This window comes from Anas platyrhynchos, chromosome Z, assembly GCF_047663525.1.
Source record: "Anas platyrhynchos isolate ZD024472 breed Pekin duck chromosome Z, IASCAAS_PekinDuck_T2T, whole genome shotgun sequence".
NCBI lineage: Eukaryota > Metazoa > Chordata > Aves > Anseriformes > Anatidae > Anas > Anas platyrhynchos.
The window spans coordinates 24,939,615-24,958,681 of NC_092621.1; the positions used below are offsets into that span (position 1 = coordinate 24,939,615).

A 19,067-nucleotide genomic window follows, 5' to 3' on the forward strand; every position below is an offset into this window, starting at 1 on the left:
GACATCAACAGGATCATAGAATATCTTAAGTTTGAAGGAACAATAAAGATGTTGGTGTCCTAAGCAGTACTTTTTTTATTTTTTTAAGCTTTAATTTAAAGTCTGAGTGCATGATAGGCCTACTGGCTGGCTAATGTTCAGATGGGCCGTTCAGCTTGACCTCAAAGAAGTTCCTTCTCCTCAAACTAGTCCAAGTTGTAGGTTTTGTGACTTAGCAAGGTTATTAAATGAACCACTGAAGTGTTTCATGATTATAAAGAAGCTTTACACTGGTGAAAGGTTAACATAAAGTTATTAAGGTTGGAAAAGACCTCTAAGATCATCCAGTCCAACTGTCCACCTACCACCAATATTACCACTAGACCATGTTGCTAAGTATTACATCTACCCTTTCCTTAAGGACCTCCATGAATGGTGACACCAACACCGCCCTGGGCAACCTGTTTCAATGCCTGACTGCTCTTTCTGAGAAGAAATTTTTCATAATACCCAATCTGAACCTCCCCTGGTGCAGCTTAAGGCCATTCCCTCTAGTCTTATTGCTAATTATCTGTGAGAAGGGGTTGACCCTAATCTCCCCACACCTTCCTCTCAGGTAGCTGCAGAGAGCAATAAGGTCTCTCCTGAGCCTCCTCTTCTCCAGACTAAACAACCCCATTTCCCTCAGCCTTTCCCCATAGGACTTGTGTTCCAGGCCCTTCACCAGCTTCGTAGCCCTTCTCTGGACATGGGTTATTAAGAATCGTCACTAGTATCTATGGTTGCTTTAATTTTATAAGTCACTTTTAATGTGTATGTATTATTACATCTCTGCAGATAAAAACTGTGAGGGGAAAACCTGTAAATAAGTCCAGTACAGAATATGTGCTTAAGGTATACAGTGCTGTTTTCCTGGCACCATAGAGGAGTTTGAGAGTGTATTTTGAGGTCTTGTAAAATCTTATTCATGCCTTAGTAAGTTGGTTGCTGGTTATGTGTTTGGATGTTCTGTTAGAAACCTTGTCTTAAATGTAAAAGAATTTGAATGTTAAAATGATTCTGGTTTTTGAGAGGTGAGGGTAGGAAGAGGGGAAGATTTTGCTTAAGGAAATTTCTTATTTCAGTTGAAACCACAAAACAGGTTTCTAATAATTAGATTGTGGTGCAGGAGTACTCAAAAATGCAGGAATCTTGTAAAGCCATTTGGAAACTTTATTGATTGTTTTAATTGAATTGTAATAGTTGCAGTTCGCATCACTGGGATGATACTCTGACTATAACTTTGGCATGAGAAAGAGATGCTGGATTGAAAACAAAACAAATCCTGCAGCTGTTGATTTGAAGAGCATGTGTGCATGTGTGCGAGATAAAAATTTTCTGTTCTAACTATCATGATGGGAGAGTCATGCAGTGTTCTGTGAGAGTGCTGGGCTGTCTACCCATTAAGTACAACGGTGTGCTGTTTGCTTACATGTGCTTGCAAAACTCCAAGGTTACCATCTCTAGGCCTTCACAAGAAGATTGAGCTGTCTCACTTGGAGTCATTCTGTTCCACTTCTGCCAGTAGACTATTTGTAAACTTAGCATTTTGCAGGCCACAGTGTGTGGTAATCTGGGGCAATAATTTGGATGCTAATAATACTCTTCAGAAGTTGTTATTTATTAAACCATTTGACATTTAGGAAGAAGAATAGCCTGAGCTGGCCAAGTGTTTCAAGTTCATTGCTGAAGAACATGTCATTGGTAAGAGTATTTAATTAGCAAACAAATGTCAGGGCCCACGAGGGCATTAATGGGCCTTGTCATCCCCACTCGGCCTCCCCTGGGTCCTCTCCTCACCCTTGTCTGTCAGCCCAGGAGCCTGTTTCAGCCCAGCTGGAGCTGACAGACCGGACTGGAGTGGTGTTGCAGGTCTGCCTGTTCCCAGCTTGCTCCCACTGTTACAGGTTGACACGGTGTCTTCTTGTGCCTGGTGATGAGACTGTCCATGGGACACATCTCTGTCACTGTGCCCATGACAGCAGTGTGATAGAGCTGCTTTCTCAATTGCTTCTTGTCTTGTCACTCATGGTACTGGCGGAACTGCAGCCACCTAGAGTGTCTTTATGTCCAAAATGGGGCCAAGGACATTTTTGGTGACTGGGGACATGTACATTTTGGAGAGATTACTGCAAAGCTGCACACTGAGTTTGGCTGTCTTAATGAGGGAAGGTGTTCAGTTGCTCTTGAGTTGTCAGAAGTGATGTGTTTAATGGAGTAAGTCCAAAGCATTGGCAATGCTGTAACTCGCAGTGCTGCCGGGTGAGGGTGACTTGCCTTTTTGCGTTGCTGTCCCTGTCTGTGACATGGAGATGTGACTTAGGAAGTGTGTTGTGAAAGTGGACTTGCTAAGTGCTTTTACACAGCCCTGAAAGTAAACAATTTATGTCTTTTTATCCTCACAGTTAACACCAAAGATAAGAACTCCCAGTGATTTCAGTGAATGTGGGATCGGACTCCTAGCTGATGTTTCATATTATTTATTTGAAATAAGGTTTTAAATTTAAACGAAATAAACACTGTAGGACGTAACTCACTTTAATGAATAACTTCACTAAAAATTAATTTGCATATCTTTTGTTTCAGTAAGTAATAACAGACTTGTTAAATAAATGTGGTAATTTAATTCACTGATCTCTCAGGTGCTTATTGTATTAGGTAATGGGCTAAGAGGGATCTTTCATTCACAGTGCAGGTCTGTTAATGCTGCTGTATTTATTCTGTTTAGTTTTGTGGGAATTGCTAGGATTATAAAAATGTAGTATTTGGTTTAAACGTTTTAATGATGTGTAAAACTAGGCTGTACCATTTTCTTGGTTAAGGTGGTGTGATGGGAAAACATGAATTAAGAGCATGGATCAGCAGCATATTAGGAGTACATCTGGGTTTTATTAGGTGTAAACTTCAGTGCAGGTGCATTTGTGTGAAATGCTTTTTGTAGTGTAAAAAAATGAGATTTTTTCTGTTCTCGTTGAAATAACTTGTAAATTTTATTGCTTTGCATGGTATGCTGATGGTATGCTGCTTTGAGCTTTGAATTATGTGTCTGTAGATATATATTATGATCTAGATTGAACAAATTAGGTAGATTATACTGGAGAAATACTAGAAGGAGAACTGCAATTTTTTTTTCTTGTGTATGTGGAAAAGAAAATAGCATGGGAAGAAATGTTAAAAACAAAAAAAAAAACAACAACTATTATGTATCGTAAGCTGTTATTTTCCTCTCTTGTTTATTGTAATTAATCTAGAGGTTTCTAATCTGCTAATAGTATAACCCCAAAGAAAATGTTTTCCCATTCTTGTTTTGCTGTTATTTCTGAAGCTAGCCTTAATGACGCCTATAAAATAGTATGTTTTTTTTTTTTTTTATACTGTTCTGCATTGATAGCAAAAGACAAAGAACCCATTGAATGAATTATTTCTATTCATAGTGACATAATTGGTCATACAAACTTTACTGAAGTAAGTAAATATTTCTTTGATTGGAATACTTGCTGTTGTATAATACATGGAAGTATCACACAGTAGTGTATCTAAAGAAAAGCTACTTGAAAAGGATGTTTTAAGATACAGCGGATATATCTGTATTATTTTTTTCCATTTTTGCTGGGGAGGCAGAGTATACCCTGTTCCTGTTGTGTAAAAAGTCAGGGTATGTGATAAGGGGACGTTATCAAAATAGCTGTGTTCTGTTAACAGTGTCCAGCTTATTTGCTTCTCTTGCTGACTGTAAATAAGTTTAGATCAATGACTTTGCATAGTATACAGTATAGAAGACTCTTTCTCCATTTATTGCACTAAAATATTTCTCTGTGCAAATAAGAAAGTAGCTAAAAATTAAGAATGTTGTATTTTCTGTGGATGGAGAGAGGGGATTACTGCAGCAAAATTTAAGGTTAATTTAGTAGAAATAGATTTTATGTGGTTTTGTCAACTGTTGTAGAACTCCATCTGAGCTATTTAGAAATTTATAGGAAAGAGCTCCTGAGAGACAGACCAAATGCACAAATGTGTTTTTCTCATTCAGATTTGTTTGGGAGGATTTGGCTTGGGTGTTGGCCATCTGTGGAATAGATGAAAATGCACACTGCCTGTGTGGTGATGAGAGAATTGAAGGTGTGTGCCATTTTTTCTTGCTTTGTCACAAATGTAATCTCAAAAAAGACTCTCTTCTTTTTAATATAGTACTTACTCTCCTCTATTTTTTTTGCTGTTATCGTGTTTGGGTGAGAAAAATAGTTGCTGTGTATTAGGCAAGTAGAGGAAGCTGTTCTACTGCCATCTCTATGGGCTAATCCTGTTTTCCCATCTGTGTTTTATCCATTTCTTAGGGAGGCAGGACTGTGTGAAGAAACTTCCTTAAAAACACAATTTAATTGTAATTGTCATAGAAATCCATTGATTTTGCCTACTTAAAACTGACCATGCATTTAGGTGCTTGAGTCTAAAGGAAAACAGTGTGACCTTTTTGTTAATGAAATGTAGTTCCTCTGTCTCTGCTAACGCTGCAGTATTTTCATTGCCATGTTAACTACCTTTAAGACAGAAGGGAAAAGTTGGAATAATCACAGCTACTTTTTTTTTTTTTTTTTTTTTTTTGGTGGAATGTTCCATGTACTGGGAATCCAGAGATGATTTTAAGCCTTACTTGACTCTCCAGTGCTCCCAGTATATTTTCCCCTGCCCTCAGCAGCATGCTTTGTTAAGAGATCTGTGCAGATCCCATGTAAAGGGATCCCTTGTAAAGAGATTCCTTGTAAAATCATATTCTCAAAAGCCAAATCACACCTCTAATGAGTCTGCTGATCTTCCATCTCAGTTTATTCTTGTATAAATGGGGAGGTTCTTCATATATCATCTGTGGATGTGTGTATAAATATTCAGAATTTGTTATTATTGTGGGAAGTGGGAAATCTTGTTCAGCATCACTGAATCAACCTTACCTACCCTTGTCAGCTTATTTTATTACCTTTTTTAAATTTTTGCTACTGGGTATCCAAAACTTATGTGGTATTCTAGTTGTGTATTTCAGGAGGGATTTATTAATGGGAGTTTTGCCTGTAGAGTAAACACCAGCATATTCTTGGCCTTCCATATTGCCACCCGGGGCTAACTTCTGGCTTACTTTTGGCCTGTTCCCCACCTGGGTCCCCAGCTTTCTTTCAGCAGACCTGCTCCCTAGGTAGTCAGTCCTAGGTCTGTAAAGGGATAAGTCCAACACAGGTAGGGGACTACGTGTCTCATTTCTGAGTTTCATGAAATATCTATGGAGTAATGGTGGAGGGGGTCTGGATGTACGCTTCTTAAGCTTGAGGGGTTGAGCCTGCTACATAGTTCAGTTTATTTCACTGTTTTAGGAACTTCTGTAGTTCTTCCTAAGTCACATCTAACTTTAAAATATTGTTATGAATTTGAATGTTATATACAAATCATTTTAATTTTATTTTCAAAACTTGGCACATATTAGTAATAAAACAGAGGAAGAGAAGAAGATGCAATGTTGAGCATGGTTAGTGGTTCACGTGTTACTTCTTCACACATGCTTTTTTTTTTTTTTAGAGACTTGGTGGTTTGGAGTGAGGTCCAGTATGCTACATTTCTAGCAAAGCAGAAGTGTCATGGTAGTGAAATGTTACCCGCATGCTTATAGTCTCTTTTGAGTGGAGTTGTGCCATTCTAGCCACTAGAAACTAATCATAAATATTGTTTTAATGTTTTTGGCTCTGTACCTTTCTTACATTTTATGTCAATTATTTCTCTAGGTATTGCCAGGTTTCTGAAGTGGTTGACCAAGACCTAAGGACGTGGAACACTGGTGAGTAAAAGAAATTCGGATTATATTATCTAGTATTTCTACATGCTGTCTACCTCTGAAACTTGACTGCTGTTTGAGGGTTGGAGGATGTGCAACAGGCTATTCCTTTTAAATATTTCTCTTTTTTTGTGAGCACCACAATTGTATTCAGAGTATTCATCTGATATTTTCAGCATTGATTTTAAGAAAGCAAAGAGGAGGTAGCATCAACGGCTGCTTTTGATAAGTGAAATCTCCTCACTACCCACCACCGTGAGTTAAAAAATACTGAACTTGAATGACTAAAACTATTTAAAGTAAAATTGTTTAACCTATGCTTCAGTAACATAAACGTGACCTGTTGTATTAAATAAGCGATACCAAATACAGACTTCTCAGAATCATGGCAGTGTATACACTAAGACATATAAAGTCAGATCTTGTTCCACAATACATGGAAACCTAATGGTGAGTTAATAAATTAGTGTAAGGTGATTTTTTCTTTTTCTTTAACCCCTCAACCTTATGTCTATGATTCTTAATTCCCCGAATTTCCTCTGAAAATTACAGTGTCCTTTCTAAAGACAGATCATTTTGTAGGTCCCTTACATTCTGTGTGCCAGTTATGTACCTGCTGTGACTAAAAGGGAACATGGAGTCTGAGAAAGAACCTTAAAGATTTCATTTACTTTTTCAAGTGAATTTTCTTTACTAATGTGTTTATGAATATGTTATTTGCACTTCCCTGACTGTAGAGCTAGGCTGGCAAAGAGAGCCTTGTAAGTGCAGAGCTATATACACCAACCGTTGATTATATTTAATAATAATAATAATAATAATAATAAATATTTTAAAAAGCAACTACTTTTTTTTTTTTCCAAGAGATGGTTATTTGGAATAACATATTTTTCTATTCCTCTGATTTCCATACTCAAGCCAGGACACATGAAATACTTTGTATTTATGGAATCTTGTTTGGTTCCAATGTTGTTGGCGGTCAACGTAAGTTTTTAGCATCCACAGATTCAGTTGTGCATGCTATTGACTCTGGTGACCAAGAGCAGAGAAAACGTGGTACAGTGAGACATTCTTGCCTTGTCTTTTTCTTCCATTTTTGCCCTTTATCACCTCTGAGAATTGTATTTGAATAGTTCTTAATATCTAAAGTGCTGTTGCTTTCAAACTTTGAAGGAACATCATTTGATGTAGGACATCATTTGTTCAGGATATCATTTACCTTCGTGTAATTCTATTTTACTATCACCTTTTATTTTTGCCTGTATTTTACCAGGAGAAGCACCTAAGTGAGTTTTAAGTGAATTTGTCAGTTAATTTTGCATACTTCCTTTTTGCCTGCTGTCTTAATCTGTCTTCCTAACCTCCCAATTCTCAGGTCTAAAAAGGGCTGTATTCATGGTGTCTCTGGTGCACTTGTAGAGTGAATTGATAGTTCCTGTGCACTTTATATCCCCCTTTTCCTTTTTTCTCAGACAGAATGAAACTTGTTTGTTCCTTCTTCTTCCAGGGCATTCAAGAGACCTAAAAAGTTAGTCTGACGTTTACATTAGTTCATCTGGTACTCTTAGAATGTTACAGATCCTTGCTCACTTTGAAGGTACTCAGTTATCTAGGATAGTTTTGGTCATGGTGAATACATGACCAGAGTTGTTAGGAAGACAGAACAACATTAAGGTGCCTAGAGAAAAGAGAAAAATCCATGTTTTGCCCTTGCTCTTAAGTGTAGGCTTACTAGGAGCCACAGTAAACTTCAGGATCACAAAGAACTAAGCAAAAAGGAATTCAGACTAGATTGAACCTCACTAACCACTCTCATCCTCACTGAGATACCCACACGTATACAGATTTACATGGCTTCTTTTGTCTGTGTGACAGTGTGACACATTTATACATGCTCTGTGTAAGTTAAGTGTTTCACAATACACAACTGTGCCACTGAGTTGAAACAGGAGTGTTAATCCAACAGGTACCACTCTGGTGTATGTAGTGTTTGATCCCACAAAAAGCTGAAGCTATTGGAAAATTTCTTTACAGTGTACAAGGAAGAATTCCAGTCTGTGTGTCTTCATGTATGGGCTCTGTTAATACCACATGCCCATTCTTCAGAACTCACTTGCCCCAGGTATTCTGAAACAAAAGCTATCCCTCTGTCAAGCTAAATGTACCTATAGTGTAAGGGAAACAAAGAAAATATATACAAGGTTTTTAAAAATAACTAAAAAATTGCTTGTGACTGCTGCTTGTGGGTGACTCAAACTTGCTTAAAAGTAATCTTATAAACAACATAGCTCATGTGAAGTTACTTGTGATCTTTTAGTGACATTTAATTGCGTAACTTCAAACTGAAATCATTTCCTTCTTTACAGAGTGCTGATATTTGTTATTTTATGATTAATACCATAGCCTTTCTGGTGGGATGCTCTGATACGGGGCCCTGATTCATCACAGAATCAGAGGATATGCTTAAGGGTCACCAGCTAAAATACTGTTTGTTTAGAAACTGAGAAGATGATTAAGTGTTTTGTTGAATGCAAAAAAGCTGAAGCACCAACTTTTCTCAAGTTGGAACCTTGCTCATACTATGGATCAGTGAGATGACACACCACACTTTCATAGCAGTTGCTGGGGATGAAAACTGAAGTGTGGGGATGAAAACTGTGTACTGTATGGTAATTGGGCTGGCCTTGATAGAACATAGAGAGTTTAAGCAGCATTATGCAACAGCAGATATAGGTATTCAGTCTTACAAGTTTGATGCTCTTTAAGAAGTTGCTAGTTAAGAAAAAAAGACACTTATTAATTTAAATTTGTTTCTTGGATACCTTTACAGGTATGACTAATTTTATAGTAATGTGCTCTGTAGTGCTTAGCAACATAACAAAAATACCAGCACATGTATTAAGAGTGTGAAACTAACTTAAACAAAGACCAGCTGTCAGCATCAGCAGATGGAAAGCCTATGTAGAGGGATACATACAGTGGCGATGGTAAAATTGCATGGTTAATAAGATTAGCTCTGTGTAGACCTAAAACTACAGATCTAAAACTTGGAAAATGTGAAAACTACATGTTTTGAACAGCCAGCCTCTCCAGGTGACAATACTTACCTAGTTGTCATGCATAGGTCCCAGTTAGTTTTGGTGGATAAGGGTTGTACTTCCAGCCTTGGAAACAACTGGGAGAAACCAAGGTAAAGGAAAGGAAGTAGAGTGTCTTCTGAAGGCCTTTCCTTGTGTCCTGGTGGCTCTCATAAGAAGGAAAGCCATAGTTTGCTCATGGTGTCATCTTATCCATGTTTGAACTTCATCTGCCTCATGACAGTGTTTTTATGATGTAAGGGATTATTTCTTAGGTTTTTAATAAAGCATTTTTAATAAAATGTTAATGGTTTTGATGTAATTGAAAGGTCACTGTATGTTAGTCCAGCATAGCTCACAGAGCTCACAGCAGAATACAGATCAGGACAGGGAATTGATTTTGTGGTTTTGTGTTTGGTTTGGGGTTTTTGGTTTTGTGTATATCAATACAGTTAAGTATTCTGTACATAACAGTACAGAGTCAGTTTCCACCCCCCACCCCCCATCAAAAATGGAGCTGTAGCCAGTCTTGCCGGTTTTACTTGTTTTTGTTAAGAGCCAGAGTAAATAGGAAGTTATATATTTGTATTGCTTTTCCTATATGAGCTACCTCTTTTCTGTGCGTGGGGGGGGAGGAGGTGGTGTGCCTGTTTTTTGTTTTTCATGTAATTGGTCTTTGTATGCTCCTCCTTTGGAGAACTATAAGGGGATATTAAAACACTGACTTAAAACTGCATCCCACCTCAATTTAATAGAAACAGAAATAGCAATGGGCCTTTTTCCCCTTTCTCATCTCTGAAGGTAAAGAAAAGAAAACAGAGGTTGAGTTCTAAGCCAGGAAAATCAGAAGGTTTGGAGTTCTTTCTTTGGGAGGTCAGTGGGAACTTTCAGATACTGTAAACCAGGCTGAACTGATAATTTGCTTATGGAGCAACAAATACAATGGCTAATTTTAATTTTGTTATTTCTGGAACTTAGCACAGCTCTTGACATGGAGGTGCCATGCCACAAGCAGTGAGTAAACGGCAATTGCAGCCGCAGGAAGGAGTGTGGCATAGAGGATAGGGCTGCCTGCATGACCCTCACATTCTATTTCCATGACTATTATTAGTTTGCTAAGTGGTATTAGGAAAGTTGATTGTTTCTTACACTTTTTGTCTGTGTAGCGTGCAAGGTGCTTGCTCCAGATACCGTGCCTCAGCATTTTTCACTGTGTTTTAGTGTCTGTGGCTTCCTTCAGGTGCCGTTGCAGTGCTTGCAGAATTTCTCTCATGCTGTGATATTAAGTCTCAGGGACTTGTTGTGTAATGGGGAATCCTGAAGACATTTGGGTATTGATTCTGCAAGCAGTAGGCTAATAATACTGTACAGAGCATGGTTTAATGTTGCATCTGGACTTACGCAACTGCAGGCTGATGCCAAAAGGGGCAGTACTGCTTCAGCCTGTTCCTTCCCCTCTCTTGCATCAGCCCCCAGCCACAAGGTGAGTTCAAGGTAAGCAGCTGATTGAGTAAAAAAAATCTAACTACCTGGGAAGGAAAACTACATCAGGTAACTTTGTTGGGCTGGCTTGTCCTGTGGCTGTGAAATTGCTAGATGTAACACAAGGGGCAAACAGGGAATAAAATAAGCAGCTGGAAGTAGGTGCAGAGAGGGATTTCAGCTTTTTTCTGCAAAAAGTAATAAATACACCAGATGAGACATAGCATGAAAACATGTGCTTGTTCAGAGTTGCACTTTACAACCAAGTTTTGAAAATTCCAGAACAATGGCTTGCAAAGGACATGATAGCCCAACTTCATTTCTGCTGCTGTTGCTGCTGTCACAGTCTTCATTGGAAGTATATTTTCAAAAAAATTGCTTTATAATTGGCTTTACTGAAGGAGCAGTCATCTTTGTGATCCACATTGTATTTTCAAGGCGTATTTCTGATGCCTAAATATAGCTTCCATTTTACTTCATATAAATGCAAGTCCACATAATCTCTCATATTAAGCTGACAAAAGTTGCTCTTGATGTGATATATTCTGCAGACATTGAGTTCATGATTTCCCCTTTAAACTCTGTCAAACAACTTCATTCTTCTTTGAAAATGACTTCTGTAATTGGAGTTGACTCTTTGAAGGGCATTTTTCACCCACTGCCCTTTCTCTTAAAAATGTACGCACTATATTAGATTGGTTTCTTTGATCTTATTTTCTTTGTGAGCCTAGTGTAATAAGATCTTGTGCTGAAGGACTTGTCTTTGCCCTGCTCACCCTAAGTGTTTGTGAAATAAAAAAGGGTGAGGGGAAAGGAAGAAGAGAGAACAAAAATGTTAAAATGATTTTGGAAGATATAACATTTAACTTTAATCAAAGAGCCCTTACCCACAGCCCACACATGGTGGCAAGGATATGAATATTTCCTGACAATTGCATTCACGGCTGAGGTCACCGAGTAAGTTCAACGAAGGAAGAGGAATAGTTCAGCCACTCGAAATGTGAGTACACCTCTGAGAATGCTGCAGCCCGACGGGGACCCCGGCTCTGAAGCCCTTGTATGGCTGAACTGGCCAATGATGTTGCTGAAACTTCACATCTGTTATTTCTTACTGCCCGCTTTTCTGGCAACAGCCAATCTTCATTTTTTCCATTATAGGCAGCTGCTGGAACTAAAAAGGGTTTGAGCTCATTTTCAGATGTGCTAGATAGACTGTTTTTTACCTTTCTCTTCCCCTCCTTCTTTCTACCACATACTATAATGCAGTGACTTATTTCAAAAATGTGGGATCACTGTGTTGTACTCTCTAGATGTGTCTGAGGATAAGCAGATGTGTTGGCCTGTGCATGCAAATCAATTCTTAGGAACCATCATAACCATTATCATTTCTTAGGAACCATAGCTTAGGGCCATCGTAAATTCTGGAAAAAGCTATTTTTAAGAATAAGCTGTCAGTAAAAGAATTAGAAGAAAGCTGTGTAGCTTCAGTAGGACTGATTTTGAGGAATCAGCACTATTTGCATTCAATCATACTTTCTACACCAGATGTGATTAGGGATACCTTGCACAGAAAGCAGCACAATGCACAGGGTTCAGTGGCAGAGCCAAGTATTTTATGTCCAAGGAGAACCAAACTGCTTAAAAGTAGTTCCTTTTCCATTTCTTGAGACTGACTGACCCTTTTTCTCTGTCCCACAGAGGAATTCTTTTCTTATGTCCTCATGGCCCTTTTTAGCTCAAGCTGCTGGAGCTGTTAGATTACTTTCCAAAGCTGTTGAAAGGAGGGAGACATTAGGGACTCTAAGCAAGCTTGCAAATAACCTGTTAGTGGCTGTTCAGACTCATGTGTCTGAATATATTGTGGAAATGAAGCATAGAAAAACATCTTTTTCCCAATAAATTTATGCAGGCAAACTGTGAAAAAAGTATTCATTGAGAGTTATGAACTGCTTGGCCTGGGCTGTCAGGTGAGCAAATGTTATTAGCCGAACTTTTTACAAATAACATTTAACCACCAAAATACAAACTTCATTGATTTTAAAACAGCATGAGATCAATGGTAATGTGATTTAATCAAGGACAACTATTAACTGATGTTTGTGGGTGGGAATCCCTGACCAAAGTCCTGTGTTGTGATCAAGTGATTGCAGAGCTGCCCTCAGCCCAGCAATTGGAGCACCGTGGGTAACACGGAAGGATTTAGAAGGAAGAACAAGCAATGGTGAATGGATGTGATTGACTTTCAGTGCAGTGGCACAAACGAGAGGGATATGGAAAGAAGTGAAGTAATGTATCAGACCGAAGTGGAATATCTTCTTATGCTATATATACTTCCTAAGAAGTTTGAAGAAGCCCATGAAAGAGTAGTGTTGTAATAAAAATTTGCTTTAGGCCTATGATTTTCTTTTGTTTTGCACTTTTCATGTCATATCTTATTTATTTATTTATAGTAAAAGCATAATAGTTTTGTCTAGTCTGTAGAAGTTTGCAATTGTCCTTGGCTGGATCACTTTTAAATCCATGTCTTGGACAAATAATACAGGATGATAAATATTTTCATAAGGCTTCTTTTGGGGGTAAAATTTAATGCAGTAGAAAATGAAAAACTGAATAGTCTCCAAAGACCTGAAGATTTTATTAAATGAGGAAAAAATCCTTCCCTCCACATAATTTTCTCTGTGTATAAATGTGTATTTTGTGCGTGTGTATTGGAAAAGCTTAGTCTGAGAATAACAAAAGGAAATTCTATACTAGGTTGAAAACATCTATTGAAATACAAGTAGTTTTCCAGATTGTGTTGAGCATATTTTTCTCTGGAAATTGGATACAGTTCATATCCCTTCCTGAAACTGTCAAATCTGTTAGGAGTATGATAATAACTTACTCTTTCATGTACATATGTCAAGACAGCATTGTATTTAAAGCACTTAAAGCAATTTTCAGGGTCTGCTTCCCTGGCACTTTCATCAACCCGTCCTCTGATGGCTGGTTATCAGACTGGTTTTGTTCATTACAGATTTTTCATTGTTGATTGGTTTCTTGGCAGCTGGAGGGACTCTGCTTTAGAAGGACTGCTAGCATATCAGTGCTTGTGACGTACAGAAGGGTTACTGCTTAGTCTGTAGTTGCAATATGTAAGGGAATCTAAGTACCACTGACCAAATGACATGACTGTCCATTGAGAAGTCCTCATACCATATATTTTTACTTCTTTTAGTCACCAGGCTGTGTATACACTCCCTTCTAATTAAAGGAAGTCTGTGAACAGGAACAGTGTGCCTTAACTTGCATTACATGTCAGCAAATTCTTTCAAAAATTGATCACTTCTCTTTTAGGATGGAACTCAACTTCTTTTAATCACTTCTTGGACCTGGAATTAACTGTAAAAGAGAGTCCATGACAAACATCAGTTTTCTGAACCCCAGCTTTGAATGTTAGGTACAGAAAGGTCTATGGAAAGGAAGAAGTTTAACAAAGAGGAAGTCTACATGAGACATCAGCTATGGCAGTAACTTTTTAGCATAAAGAATAATGTTTACCTTTATATTCTCAAACCATTTTCGTAGTTATATGCTGACAAGTCTTGCATAGACATATGTAGAGTGCAGTCCTGAGCAGAATTTGGCCTGTGGTCTCCTTTAATAATATATTACAAACTCTTTCTCTATAAATTGCTGTCTGCTTGTAGCAGTTCATCTTGTCAGTAGTCTTGTGTAATGTCAGTGCCATAAGATTTGATGTAAAACTTAATTGCACGAATATTATATTCATGTTAATTTTAAAGTTAGGTGGAATCTAAAAATACTAACTCAGTCCAGTGCTAGTAGGCATGCTAATAAATTGTATGAAGTTTACTGTGATGGTAATCCTAGTGCTCTGTGAAATACTGTGCCATGCACTCTGGATATCTGATTTATTATAACACTAATCTAACATTTAGGACCAATTAAATAAATCATTCTAAACATAAAAGTAGACAGGCACTCTTTTAATGTTATGTTTCCCATATCTCATCTTGGCTTAATGACTTTTTATAGAAATGAAACTTAGAGAAGTTTAGGTATGGGTGGGTATGCATATGTACAGATTAGAAAAACTTGATTTTGTTCTGTTTATTCGTCTATTAGCTGCTGAAACACTTTCATAGGTACATGTTTTCTATGCTAGAAAATGGGAGGAATATAAAAGGCTTGCAAACTTATTTAAAAAACATGTGGTTATGATGTAAGACAGGGTTGGTTCTATTCCTGTCTCCTTAATATCATAGTATGACATTTAGTAAGCCCTTGGACTCTGTGCTTTGGTTTCCCATCTGCAGTAATGGTTACATATCATGACTTGTATACAAGGGGTCTCAGACATTCTAGAATGGACCCTTTCCTGCCCTTCTCCTACAACAGCTTTGTACCATGTCTGTAAGTCTACCCTGGGCTGACATGCACTGGTTTATCTATGCTTCCTTGAATCTCATAGTAAAAAATTATTCTCCCTTTGAATAATGCTTACATCTCAAGCTGCAGTGATGTTAATCCTTCAAAGGTATGATCTAACCTGTTCCTCTGCCATGCTACTGAAGTTGTGCTGTCTCATTTTCCTTGGGCTACCCACATCCATCACACTACCTGGCCAACTCTGTAGAGCCTTAACTAGGTAGGCCATTTCTTTTTATAACTTTGTTTTCGGTACTCTGCATATGCAGATACCCTCTTTGGGAAGAAGAGGTTGGCCAGAGAGGTGGTGCAGTCACTGTCCCTGGGGGTGTTTAAGGAAAGGTTGAACGTGGTACATAGGGACATGGTTTAGTGGGTAATATTGGTGGTAGGAGGATGGTTGGACCAGATAATTTGGAGGTATGATTCTGTGATTCCTTCTGCAGGCCAGCTCCTCATAGCCCAGGCCCAAAGCCAGTCTAGTCCTGGGTGTCCTTGGGAGAAGTGCAGCCTAGTTTACCACGCTGCTCCACCTTGGTTCAGTTTAGAGAAGTTTAAGAAAGCATCCCCAGTCATCACCATGGGTGCAGTGAGAAGGACAGTATGCTTCACCCCATCATCTCCTATATTCTCTTTCTGCATGACTGCTAGGAAGAAATATTCTTCAGGGAGAAGAGGAGTTGCAGTAGCTGGGTGTAATTTCCCCTCCCCCATCTGAGATTTTCTGTTTTTTTTTTGTTGTTGTTTTTTTTTTTTTTGTCACTTTTAATAGTGGATGTGGGACTTAGGACAAGAAGTACAAAAATATATTTTATATTTATTCTTTTTTCAGTCTGAAACATGACTGTGTTGTTCTAGGTCTGAGCATCATTTGTTTTCATTCATGTCTGTCATATTCTGATGCTCTCATGGTGGGTGTGCATTACTGTTGTGCCCATCACAGCTGCCTCTTATTAATGAACCAGTGAAAAAATATGAACTGTGTCAGTGGGAAAAATGATGTTCATGATGAATTAAGATCTTTCTCTTCTCAACCTTGGCTTCACTATGAAAGAGTTCAGTCTAGGCAGAGCAGAAATGAAAATGAGCTAAGTAAAAGCTCAAAGGAAATAGACTAACTTCATAAAAAAAACATGGGAGATGATCAACCTTATTAAACTGATGTGAAATGACATTTAATGACATGATTGTCTAGGAAGGCCATAATTTAAAAGCTCTTTCTGAGCCCAAAGATGTGCGTAGAACCTCCGTGCTGTTTTGGCATGCGCCTGGACACAAATTTCATACTTACAGGAAGCCTGTCAAAAATCTTGGGCATTTTCAGGTATTTGAATAGCCTTAAGATAAATCTGATTACATTGGAGCAGTTTTAATAATTTTATCTGTTGTGGTGTCAAATAACTAGCTACTGGCAGTAACACTGTAAAGCTGACTGAGTTTGATTCAGAGTTGTTATGAAGTATAATTAAGACACGTTTGAAGCGTTTGTAGTCATTGGAGGAAAAGAGTTATTTAACTGATGAATTCTTGGCTGACATTATGGAAAATGTAGTAATAGGTATCCACAATTATGATGGTTTCTCAGGAAACATCCAGAAAGAAGAGAGAGAGGAGGGAAAAAAATAAAAGATTTCAGGTACATGGATACATAGGTCGTCTTCAGCGATACCATTGAGAAGGGAGGAGTTTCTGCATTCACTTATGAATACCAAAGCCTCTGCTTTTAGAAACATTCCTGTTTTAAAAGATGACTGTGGAATTTCACAAGGGTTGGTGGAAATTAGAGAAACAGATGAAGAGCATGAATAGCAAATGAAAGGAAACAACAACACCAACAAAAGCCAGCAGATAAGGATTTCTTAGAGAAACAAAGGTTAAATGTTTTTAATTCCCTGGCTCCCACAAGCTAAATAATGCTTGTTGTTCCTACTATCTCCCACTCCCTAGGATGTGAGCTAATAAATTCTTGGGTGTCCAAGCTTGAGGCTTGTAATCTATTAGGGTATTACAAGAGTTTCTGAGGAACTTACAGGGGTGGTGGTGTCACCTCTGTACAGCAGTAGCCCTAGTTGCTTAGGTAGCATAGTACTGAGGTAGAAAGCATAGAAGACACACAGCAAAAATATTTTGCAAAGAGCTTCATGAAACCGTTGTTCTAAAACTAGGCTGTAGAAGGGAAGAGAAATTAGCTGTACAAGAGATGAATTTGTCACACTGGAAGAAGGCTGCCAGGTTTGCTTTCTTTCTCAGGCTGTGAGATGTTCTGGCTTAGAGATCCAAAACTTATGATGAAGTGTTAGTTTTCTTATACTGGATGCTGATGATACAGAAGATATTTTGGCTCCTACTCTGCAAATCCGTGTGCATATATCTTAGGTGTATGAGAATTCCATCTGAAACTGAGAGTTATGTATAACTGTGCAGAGACACAGACATAAGTGTCTGTGGAGCTCTGGCTGATACTGTGCTGGGTATCGTTATGTTCTACCTTCTCTCTCTCTTTTGGATAAAATGTTACGTGCAATTTAAATTTTTAAATTCACTGAAGTATTCTGTGTAAATAATGTTTTCTCATCTGTTGTGATACTTCCCATTTATAAAAATATTTTGAATCTAAACAGGGACTTAGATTCATTTTTTTTTCTTCTTAATACATGCTAGCTAAAAACTGCTCATGTAATGTGTCATAGAAAAAATCTATTTTTGTTTCTTTTTGTTTTGTCGTAATCGTAGTTCTTGTACCTTCTTCCAGGTTTGTTAAACTTATTGACTAGAGAAATGTCCCCTGCTTACAATCACTGTAGTGACAGTAATGACACTTCAAGCCCAACCCAGTGGCTGAGGCCATCAGCTTCATTTAGGGCTTGTTCTCAAAGCTTAATAACTGGATTTCAGTGAGCATCACTGAGTGGGGTGCAGTCCATTTATTCTGCTAACAACCCAGCTGCAGGTATGTAAAATCTCTTTCCTTGTTGCTCCCTGCTACAACAGGTTTGTTTGGAGGCTCATAGGGATCAATTAGATTAACATATGTTAAAGGGAGCCAGTTTCAGGTCTTGGTGTGTGAAGCAATTAATTTGAGACAACTTGTATAAGAGCTTGCTGAGACCTAGGTGTTGAGTGTTGGGCTTTGAGGATGTGGGTGCCATGGAATTGCATCACACTTCTCCTCATTTTTCCAAGGCCAGATGGAGATGCTTGTAGGAATAGCAGCCAGAGCACAATTGTGCTTATTTTAGCAAATAACAGGGTACTCTCAGAGCTCATCATTGGCTGAATCTCTTACTGTATTAAACTCTATGGAATTCTTAAATCTATGCTTACTTGAATCTGCTTTGCAGAGAACTTTCTTAACACTTTCAGTGTTGGAAATGGGGACAGGAGAAACACTTTTTTCAATGTTCCTCTATTAACTTTAACTGATCATTGCAGGAATATTCAGAGGAGCTGAATTTTAAAACGTATGCTTGTATTGCAAGCACCTTTGTGCTTTCCATACCACCTTCCAACTTAGGCCATGTTGATTCTTATACTATATGTATCTTGATTAGCATCTGATACTGTATGTATCTTGATTAGCATTTGAAAGGTCTTGAAATAACGCAACAGAATAACATTTTTAAACAATAAAGGCCCTGCCAATTATTTTTTTTCTTACTGTTACTATTTATTAAATTTGTTTGTTGACTATTTTGGCTTGATACAGTGTTTTGTTTGTTTGTTTGTTTGTTTTTGTTGTTGTTGTTGTTGTTGTTGTTTTTCCTATCCCTAGAATACTACTTAAAAAAAAAAAAAAAGATTTTTTTCAGAACTTTATGACCAAAACTACTTATATATAAACCATAGGAGTAAGAAGCATAGGAAAGAACAACAGAAGTGAAGGGAGAGGAAGGAAAAAGTTTTCAGGGACAGAAAAGACAATAGTGGTCTATTCTTGACCATTGTTTCTTAAGCCTATAGAATCAGTAAAGGGTAGGGCCAGAAGCAGAAAATTTAGCTTTGCCTGTGTTCTTTATGTTTTTGACTTGTACCAGCTTATTTTGTGGGTGGAATGTCATAGTGTTGCTGTCATAAACTGTCAAACAGATAAACAGTTTTTTTTTTTCTCTAAAAGGAAGAAAATTTCACTAAATTCTCATTAGTGAAACTACACGGCAAAGAAGACATGTTGGAAGTCAAGTATGTGGGTCTTAGCGTGTTGTTACTTAGGAATTACCATTAGTAGATGAAAAGCACTTTTTTTA

General features: G+C 37.9%; 1 protein-coding gene across 8 annotated transcripts in view; it reads left to right on the top strand.

The window, feature by feature from the left end:
- The window catches only part of LHFPL2 (LHFPL tetraspan subfamily member 2), a 130,881-nt gene that overhangs the window by 63,238 nt on the left and 48,576 nt on the right, over nucleotides 1–19,067 (top strand). For 6 of the 8 annotated variants that reach the window (XM_072030724.1, XM_027447123.3, XM_072030722.1 and 3 more), the window contains exon 2: nucleotides 5,784–5,836. The gene's annotated coding sequence lies outside the window, so the exon portion shown is untranslated. Of the gene's footprint in view, nucleotides 1–4,048; nucleotides 4,138–5,783; nucleotides 5,837–6,064; nucleotides 6,089–19,067 lie in introns of those variants that run through there. The other 2 variants (XM_072030719.1, XM_072030725.1) reach the window with 2 other exon arrangements.